This window comes from Cryptomeria japonica, chromosome 3 (genome assembly GCF_030272615.1).
Source record: "Cryptomeria japonica chromosome 3, Sugi_1.0, whole genome shotgun sequence".
Taxonomy (NCBI): domain Eukaryota; kingdom Viridiplantae; phylum Streptophyta; class Pinopsida; order Cupressales; family Cupressaceae; genus Cryptomeria; species Cryptomeria japonica.
This window is the reverse complement of record NC_081407.1, coordinates 595,401,786-595,413,173: the sequence shown is the minus strand read 5'-3', so window position 1 is coordinate 595,413,173 and position 11,388 is coordinate 595,401,786.

The following is an 11,388-nucleotide window of genomic DNA, read 5'->3' as shown; positions in this document are numbered from 1 at the left end:
TGACATATGTGACATCATCCCTTTCAATTGTTGGGGAGTAATAAGGGACATCTTGAGGATAAAATCTAAGGGGTGGGAAATCCATGATGGATCAATTATTAAAAAGATAAATTTAATGAACCACAATACACTAGTACTAATATAAGAAATCTTGAATATCATTATGGGGTATATGTGATTTGATTTTTATTTATTTATAAAAATGTATTATTAAAAATCTTGACATGGGTCAAGCATGACACATACATGCGGTTAGGAATTAGATGATTTAGGACATAGGTTGTGATCATGACAATCAATTACTTATTGTGCTTTCTTTGTGATTATCAACTACAAAGGAACTATCTAGTAAACAGACTTAGAACTTGGGTTGCTTACCCACTATAGAGTTCACAACCTTAGAAAATAAAACTACATATATATTATGCCTTGATCCCATTTAGAAGCGATGTATGTAGGCAATCTAAAAAATGAATTGTTCTTCAAGTACACAAACGTTCAAGGATGGAGTTTAGGGAGTGCTCATACAGATTAAAGACAACTATAATCAAGAATGATATATCCAAGAAAACTATTTGACTAAAGTGAAAGGAGAAGTAAACACTTAATGAAATATAAATTATATTCAAGTCATACTTGGAAAGATCCTAGATGGGTCACTTGACTCCCTAAGGGCATAGACCAAATTTTGAAGCAAATTTCAAGCTTTTGAGTTTTATATTTCATACCTTTGATGACAATGATATGTATGTACTTCAAATAAGGAATTTTAGTCTTCATGGATTCAACTCAGGACTCTAATGATTTGGATGTGTGATACTCTGGCCAGAGCACATACCTAGCACATACATAACTTGTGATAGATGCCTACCTTGGTAGGGTGGATGCCTATCACGAATGGCATATTCCTAACTTGTATGGTTGGGTGTTGTCATTAAATAGACTAATACCTATCCCATATAAATAGTACCTTGGTATACTTATGAATGAACACTTATTAACCAAAAGAGAAAAGAAGAAAGGAAAAAAAAATAGTGACATTTTTATGTAAGAATCTAGTCGAGTGTTACAAATTTATTAAAAGAGGGATACTATTTAAACAAGGGTTCATTCTCGTCCCTTATTTTATCAATATGCACTATATACAATATACACCAATTCATTAAAGCTTTATTTAGTTGTATGGTTGAGTTTTTTCTCAAGTTAATAAGTCTTTTAACTTCTTTAAATCTCATTGAGTTTCTAAGGTTATCGAGTTACATAGCCCAAATACAACTAAACATGTCATAGTTAATTGAAGAAAAGGATCACATCATTCAATCCAGGTTGTGCAATTTAGAAGTTACCTTACTTTTCAAACCTCAAAGTTTCAATTGTGCCTCGTCTACCCTATTTTCTACTTAGTTTCCATATTGAAGTAACTAAGAATCATTCATAGATCCACCTCTCCTTGAACTAATTCTAAAAGTCACAGAACTTTCACTTTCCTTTATACCAATTAAAATAATAAAATAAAATAACTTACTTGCAACCTTGTTTGGAGTTATTTTATGATTAGTTTCATAGTTATTAACCATTGATTTAATTTGGTGGTGGAATGTTGATTTTTCTAAGGCGACAACCTATTATTCTCTTATATCAAACATGAGGAAAATTATAGGCATTGTGATCCTTGCCACATGTCTAGTATCCACTCTTTGGCTCCTTTGTCATTAGGTTTACCTCCTCTAGTACCAATTTCCCTTTAAATTGATTCCATTTCTTCAAAGAGTTTTTAGATTTGAAATTCTCTAAACACATATGATTTGTATTACTACAATTATTATGATTCTTTTAAAATTTCTTCTTGAAAGATTATCAAGTTCTTATTACAATTCTCTATTTTTCTTGGGTTGCTAACAATTACCTTTTTTTTCTCTTGTTCGATAGCCTTCTAAAATATCTACTACATAGAAGTTCCTTGAACATCAACATCCACGATAATATAAAAGTTAAATCATGATTAAAATTATAATGCATCTACTTTTGTTCCTTTTTTGTATTGGAGGAAAGTGTACAATGAAACTACTCCTTTCAACACTCTAAAAGAAATGTAAAAACGGTAAAAATTTAATATCAAAATAGGAGTACAAAATATATTAGAAGACCAAATATAATAACCCAACAATGAACCAAAAATGGATTAGAAAAAAATGCACTAACATCATAATCCTTCTTTTTCTCTTTAACACCATCCTTCAAATCAATGTCTTTAATGAATTTTGATTTTTGTTCTCATGGATGTTAGTGATGAACTGAAACATATCTCAGCCACCATTCAAGGTATGCACTAATTGGGATATTCAAATACATGCTAGAAGCATCATATAATCATCATAGAGGGATTTTCATAGGCTCCAACATTAGGTATATTATAGATCACTTCATTACCAAGAGATTATTCTTTGCCAAGGGGACTAAGCACTTTGTCAAATCCTACAAGGGTGAAAATAGTGAGAAAGTTGAAATCTTGAGAGCCACCACCTTTTGAGAGACAATCATCATGACCATAACTCACTTTTTGAGCATCAATAGTTCAAGCGTGTTCCTCTCCTTTGTATTGTGTATCTAGAAATAAAGGTCCTCCAACATTTTTTTTATACATTAGCTCCTTTGAAGTTATGAACTCACCTACCAAGAAATAATAAAATGGTGACTTCACTTGAGAAGTTAGTGAAACATTTTTATCCCTCTTAGTACAAATAAACCATACGATTTTAATAAAATAGACTAATCAAATTTTGAATAAAAAATTTAGAAATTGGATCTATTAGCATTTTAATTTGTATGTTTCAATGGAAATCAAAACAAATCAGATGTCTTGTAGAAAATTAAAAGGGGGGGCTCCTTTTAAACTAAAAACTAAACTAAATTTAAAAAAAATGCTTTTGCTTGAATTTAAAATTTAAAAAATATTTTTTGGGGGTGAATGTCATACAAACTAAATAAATAAAAGCATGTCCTTTTTATTTCTCAACTTGGAGCACTAGATGATTCAACACATCAACTTTAGATATGAGATTTTTTGGTTTTAAACTACAAGACTACATGATTGCATCGTTTAGTTAAATGTAGAGACTGTACAATGCAAATATGTATACAAATAAAATAGATTAATGCATAAAACATGATGGTGAGAATAAAGTAAATAAAGGTCCAAGCACAAAACCATGATATCTAACTTCAAAATCAATTGCAATACAAAGCTTACAAATTTGGTAGAAGCTATTTAATAAATGTCAACATACAAAAAACATCTTAATAGACACTTAACAAAGATGAGCATAATCAATTCTAAATTGGGTGAATGACCATTGAATTTTAAATTAACAATCATCCTTCAACAACGATCTGCTCCTAGTGAGTCTACTCCAGAAGTTGTTTCGCAACAACAGTCTACTCCTATTGCAAACGAATCTGATGTGGGGATCCTAGCTTGATCCTTCTTTTGATGTTCCACATGAAAGTATTGCATGGACTATTTTTGTCGAAGTCTTCCCCCCTCCCCAAACTCCTATGAATCGAGTTTTGGGTTGAGTCCTTTTGGGCTGCTACTAGTCTAGTTTGCCCTTTATAGTGGTTCTATCTTGCTATTAAAGGCCTGTTTGACTTGAGTTTGTTTCTTTGCTAGCCTCTAGGTTATTTGTAAGTAGGGCCAACACCCTTGTTTTGCTCCTTTTTAAATAAAAATCAATATATACACTTAACAATTACCATTATAAATCTAAGTAGAAAATAACAATTATTTATGCTATTTTACAAAGTTATTGCATGAAAATTAGCATAAAATTAACTACTACTCTTAAGAAAAATTAATTGCATGCAATGTAACTTAAAAAAAATCTTACCAACTAATTCTAAAAATAAGATCATGCAACCTCTAGTTTAGTTTACATTAAATGTATTACAAAAAAATGACTTGTTGCTCACATATCTTGCATGGAAAGATATTTAAACATGGATGATTTAAAAATAGATGACTCCAAGCTATGAATAGCATATGCTCAAAAAGTGGAAGGTTGAAAATAGCACAAGCTTCTCATGCTAAAAATAGAGCCCACTAATAACCTAACATAAGCTATAAGCTATGGCTTAAAAATAAATCCAACATATGCTTTTTCTTTGAAAAAGCGACGACTAAAAATAGCATGAGAATTGTCCAAAAATAGACTTATGGATAAGCACAAAATGACACTAATATTTTTGTAACTTTTCCTCTTATCATGCTTAACCCTCTCAAACACTTTGAAAACCTACTTTGATGTTTTGAATTTATTTGAAAGCATGCACTTCTACTTTACAAGCTTCAATGCACTATAAACTGGACTTTAAAGTTATCCTTTTTTATTTTCTTTGCATCTGTGTGCACAACATCACCATTTGTGCACCTAACAACTATCATTTTTTAACATTTAATTTGTCATTTGCCCATAAGAGCAGACCTAACAATAGAGTTTTCAAACTTTGATGTGAGCTAATAAAAATGTTGAGGTGTATACTTTACAATTGGATTTAAAAGTTCTCTTATTGAGGTGCACACCATGACACATATACATTGAGCTTTGAATTTTCAAAATGAACTTGCCTCCTTTATGAGGTGCATCCCTCAAATCAAATGTGTTCCCAACAATTAATGAGTAACTTTTACTCAAAAAACTCTCTTTACATATGTGTGCATGTGTTTCCAAGTGTATATCTAACAACAGGTTTTTGTAAACCAATCATTTTCCCCCTTTATGAGGCATAACATCAATCTCAAGCACACACTGCAAATATAAATTATTAAACACTTGATTTTTCTTTTTTGGGGCATGCCTTCCTACTCAGGCATGCACCTATACATTGTAATGCAATTTTAACTCACACTAATTTCCTTAATATAGCTGTGTCCATATATTCCCATGGACACATATGTAATGGCCTCCTCCTAACCTGTGAGTTTGCTTCTTTAATTGAGGCACGCCTACATATCATCACACCTATGAATCATTTGCAACTTTCATAGGAGCATCTCCAATCTTTGATGCATGCCCTTAAATTAGCATCAGAATTTTAGAATTTAACAACCTTTAATGTGGCACATGTGCTCCTTAAGTTAGGTCATACTATTGTGTATCTTAGAATGTATGTGCTCATACTCCAATTGTTGGCATTATTGGATGAATTGATTATGTGTTGCATTGATGTTTTGTCATTGATGTCAACACTAGCTGTTATGGTTGGTTACCAACAGACGGGTTTTGGTTACCGGTAGAAGATCTAGTGTTACCGGCAGAAGATACTATTTGTTGGACACTTCCGACATGTTTGGATCTTGGTTACATGTGTATGTGCTCCTGGAGCATGTTTTGGTCAGTTTGTATTGACTTGGTAATTAGATGTTATCATACACTCTGGTAAACCCTTACCGACATTGGTTTAAGGCTCTATCGGCAGAGCTTTCATTGAGGAATCTTGACAGGATGCATAATTGGTGTTGGTGCAACTTCTAGATGGATTTCAAGATGCTGAAGATTATCTTTGATCGTGCTTTAACTACTTGAAGACATTGTTTTGGCGTAGTGGACCCAGAATAGGTCCAGTACCTATCTAGGTTATGGACCATTATCATGATAACGTGTACTCTACACGTTATCGGGATGTTTCGAGATGATCTATGGATTTATTATTGTTGTTTTGGTCTTAAGCCGACATGGCATATCATTGTAATATGGATTTATGTAATGATCTTATTGTAATATCTTTTAGGTGGCCGACCTAATTGGTTTAGGCCTTAGGGTTTGTATAAAATGATGTAAGATCTCATTGTAGATGGTGGCATGTGTGGTATGGGAATGGAATAAGTGTTCTTGGTCTTGAAATGCAATATCATATGCGAAGAAGATTTGGTCAATCATAGGTGATCGAATTGGGATTAAGGAAGAGGTCAAAGGCCTCTGATATTGAGCTTAACCGAGATTATAATCAAGCATGGTAGATGATATTTCTGGCAGTTCACTCTATTGGACTGTAGTCCATTTATCTTGAGATGGTTGTTGCCTCTCTGTAGTCAGTGAGACTCTTTTGTAATGAGTAGTACGCTCTAGGCAGTGTGCCTTCATGCATGTGCAGGCCCCTCATTGTAACACATACTTTCTGCAGAAGTATCATCTGACTGTGGGTAGGCTTCCCACCGTGGCTTTTCCCTTTCTCGATTTTCCACGTACAAATCATGGTGTTATGTGGTATAGTTGCTTTGCAATGATTATCTGTTTAATTGTTAAGTTGTATTGTTTACTGGAAACTGTTCCTACCGGCATCTGTATGTGTTTTATCGATACTTAATTTGTTTAAGGGTTAATAAGTGGATTAAAAATTATAATCTGTTAACAACTGATTCACACACCCCCCCCCCCCCCCCCCCCTTTAGTTGTTCACCGGTTATCCTAACAATTGGTATCAGAGTCTTGGTCGTCTTTTGCAGAAGCTTAACCGCTTGAGGTAGATCTTATGACAATCCACCGGCAACTATTTTCAGAAGAGAAATCCCTAAGCTTGATGGAACAAATTATGGGATATGGAAAATTCGAATGGAGACTCATCTTAGATGTCTTGGCAAGGATATTTGGGAGATGACTGAGAAAGGATATACACCTTATGATCCGACATCTAGCAATCCTGTTCCTACAGACTTGGATAAGAACACTGAGAATGATTGCAGAGCTAGAGAAGCCCTCTTGTGTGCACTTACTGATCAACAGATCATGGGATTGACTGATAAATCATCGACAAAGGTTATGCGAGATAAATTGCAAACTCTAAATGAAGGTGATCCTACTGTCAAAATTGCTATACTTGATGGTTATCAGGTAAGATATGAAAACTTGAAGATGGAAGAAAATGAAAAAATTGTTGTGTTTATGGAAAGAGTAAATGAGATTGTTATGGGAATTTATGGGAATTCAATGTTGTGGAAAATTTCTGAGTGAAGATGAAATAGTTTCCAAAGTCTTGAGAGCCCTTCCACCGGCTTACAAGATGAAGGCAACTACAATTAATGAGTTGAGAACAATGGCCAACTCTTCAGTTAACAAAGACATTATGATTGGAAAATTATATGCTTTTGAGCTTGAAGAATTTGGATCTTCTAGAGCTGTAACGTCTGAACCTGCTTTTCATGCATCATCATCATCATCTACCGACAAAAGTGATTGGAAATTTTTATATACAAAAGAATTGGAAGACATGAGGAAAGAAGATGAAGAATTTGAGCAACTTGAAGCCTTATTTGCTAAAAGAGTACCTAAAGGTACGACAGGAAGTAAGTATAAAGGAAAAACACCTTTTAAATGTTTTTCATGTAATAAGATTAGTCATTTTACATCTAAATGTCCTGAAAGGAATGCAAGGTTTGAGGAAAGAGTTAAGAAATCATTTAAGCCAAACCTGAACATATATAGATTCAAGAAAGTAAACAATGCTACATAGCGGATGAGGAAGGCGTAACTGATGACTCTGGAGATGAACCAACAAAAGACTCTGCTAGTGGATCCGGCAATGGAAAGGAATGGGTGTTTTATGCTTTAAAGGAAGATGAACCGAAACTGGCTATCAAAAATGAAGAAAAGGCCCTGGCAGCAAAAGTTGAAGATAAGGATGAATGGATAATTGATAGTGGATGCTCACATCATATGACTGGAGATAAAGGAAAATTTATGTCCCTACAAGAATACAATGGCGGTCAAGTCAATTTGGAGATGACAAAGCATGTATGATCAAAGGTAGAGATACTATTTCTTTGGATGGTAAGTATAATATTGATAATGTATATTATGTAGAAGGTTTAAATCATAATCTTTTGAGTGTTGGTCAATTGGTGGACAAGGGTTTCCAACTTCAGTTTAAAGATAGAAAATGCAAAATCATTAACAAGACTGGTTTGGAGATTGCAACCGGTATTCAAACTGGAGGTAATATCTTTCACTTGAACACTGGTAATAAGACAAGTTTGATTGCCCATATTGATGAGAGTTGGTTATGGCATAAGAGGTTGTGTCATGTTAATTTTGATTGTATTGTTAAGATCAATTCAACTAAGGCAGTTAAAAATATACCTAAGATTATGAAGCCTCATAATCCGGTATGTAGGGAATGTCAATTGGGAAAGCAAGTTAGAAGATCTTTTAAGAGGATACATGATAAATCTAATGATGTACTTGATTTGATCCACATTGACTTATGTGGTCCAGCAAGGACTAGAAGCTTTCAAGGTGATAGGTATTTTATGTTGATTATTGATGACTATTCTAGGATGATGTGGGTGACTTTTCTTAAGGAGAAGTCTGAAGCTTTTGAGAAATTCAAGATCTTTAAAGCAAAGGTTGAAACAAAAACTGGATTGAAAATCAAATGTATAAGATCAGATCATGGCGGTGAGTTCACTTCTCATGAATTTAACAGTTATTGTGAGACAAATGGAATCAGGAGACAGTTATCTGCACCTCGGACTCCTTAACGGAATGGAGTGGTGGAAAGAAATAACATAACCATTTTGGATGTAGCAAGATCTATGATGATGAAAGCCAAACTGCCTCATATCTACTGGAGAGAAGCAGTGAGTACAACAGTCTACACATTCAATAGAGTTCACATCAAGGTGAAACCAGTAAGACCCCTTATGAATTATGGTTTGAACATACACCTACTGTTAAGTATTTCAGAATTTTTGGAAGTAAATGCTATATCAAAAGAGATGATTCAATTGGAAAGTTTGATCCTAGATGTGATGAAGGGATATTTTTTGGTTATTCAATTCAAAGCAAAGCATATAGATGTTATAACAAAAGATTGCAGAAAATTGTGGAAAGTGCTAATGTGAAAGTGGATGAGCAGTACAAAAATCATTCTATATCATATGACAGGGAATTGACAGTGGAAATGATCATAACTAAACCGGCAATGCCTCACTCGGTACAGGAAACTGAGACAGTTACACTGGCACAATCAGAAAATTCAACTGTGACTGATGATCAGAGCAGTGAACCTGAAGTTCAGAAGACACCAAGGTATGTAAGATTAAATCATTCTGAAGATCAAATCATTGGAGATATGAACAAGGGAGTTATGACAAGAAGAAAACTGGCAAATGAAGAGGCATGTCTTATTTCTCAAGTTGAACCGGCAACTGTTATTGAAGCTTGTAAGGATAAACATTGGTTAAAGGCTATGGAAGATGAATTAGATCGGATAGAAAAGAATGAAACTTGGACTTTAGTTCCCCGGCCTAAAAATAAGAATGTTATTGGAACTAAATGGGTTTTTAGGAATAAACTGAATGAAGATGATCAAGTTGTAAGAAACAAGGCTAGATTGGATTGTAAGAATGTTCTCAAATCGAAGGAATTGATTATGGTGAGACATTTGCACCTGTAGCTAGAATTGAAGTTGTTAGACTATTTCTTGCCTATGCAGATTATAAGAACTATAAGGTTTATTAAATGGATGTTAAATATGCATTTTTTAATGGTGAACTTGAGGAAGAAGTTTACATTGAGCAACCTAGTGGATTTTCACTAACAGATGATAAAGATATGGTTAACAGATTGAAGAAAGCTTTATATGGATTGAAACAGGCTCCTAGAGCTTGGTATGCAAGATTGGATAAATATCTTTTGAAGCTTGGTTTTACTAAAGGCAGTGCTGATAGTAATTTATATTATAAGATTACTGATAATGATATTCTGATTATTGAAGTATTTGTTGATGATATCATTTTTGGAGGAGAAGATAAATTGTGCATGGAATTTGCTAACAATATGAAGAGTGAATTTGAAATGTCCATGATTGGTGAGATGAGATTTTTCTTAGGTTTGCAGATTACTCAAACTGACAAAGGCATTTTTATCTGTCAAACTAAATATCTGAGGGAATTGTTGAAGAAGTTTGGTAATGGATAATTCCAAACAGGTAAGTACTCCTATGGTGACAAGTGAGAAATTATCTATCAAGGATACTTCTACACCGGTGAATCCGACAAGGTATAAGTCTAAGATTGGTGGTTTGTTATATTTAACTCAGACTAGACCAGATATTATGAATGCAGTAAGTATTGTTTCAAGATATCAAAGTAATCCTAAAGAAAATCATGAGTGTGCAATAAAGAAGATATTCCGGTATTTGCAAGGAACAACAAAATATGGTTTATGGTATTCTAAAATTGATTATTTCACTTTATGTGCATATACTGACTCGGATTGGGCAGGAGATACTGGTGACAGGAATAACACTTCTGGTGGAGCTTTCTTTCTTGGAAAGAAACTGGTTTCATGGATCAACAAAAAACAATCATGCATTTCTTTATCTACTGCAGAAGTTGAGTATGTTGCAGCAGCAACTAATTGCACTCAAGTCTTGTGGATGAAGCAAATGTTGAAGGATATCAGGGTAAATTGTAGTAAACCGGTAGTTATCTATTGTGCTAACTCTGCAGGTATTGACATGTCTAAGAATCCAGTATTTCGCTCTAAGACTAAGCATATATCAATAAAGTATAACTTTTTGAAGGACAAGGTAGAAGCAAAGGAAGTCAAATTGGTTTATGTGAACACTAAAGAACATATTGCAGATATATTCACTAAACCGCTATCTAAGGAATCATTCAAGTATTTGAGAGACAGGTTAGGGGTTTCTGCCCCTTCGGCAGAGACTTGATTGATGTAGTTTGTCATCAGTCCGACATGCATTATCAGAGATATTATTCATTCCGACACTAGTGAGTGGTGCTACTACTCAGAGGAAGTAGTCATCTTTGAGATACAAAGGTTTTCTTGCTTTGATATTTTTGTCAGATTTCTAGCATTGATGTCAAAGGGGGAGAGATAGTGATGTGAAAAAATAAATGCAAAACTTTACAGAGATATCATTCACATGGGGAGAGTTATTGATATTCAAGAGATTATTGGTTATCTTCCACAGGGGAAGACTTGTTTGGCATTTCTTGGTACTTAGATGTTTTTCACATGTAGTGTTGCCATCAATGCCAAAGGGGGAGATTGTTGGCATTATTGGATGAATTGATTGTGTTGCATTGATGTTTTGTCATTGATGTCAACACTAGCTGTTATAGTTGGTTACCGACAGACAGGTTTTGGTTACTGGTAGAAGATCTAGTGTTACCAGCAGAAGAAACTATCTGTTGGACACTTCCGACATGTTTGGATCTTGGTTACATGTGGTATGTGCTCCTGGAGCATGTTTTGGTCAGTTCGTATTGACTTGGTAATCAGATGCTATCATACACTCTGGTAAACCCTTACTGACATTGGTTTAAGGCTCTACCGACAGAGCTTTCACTGAGGAATCTTGACAGGA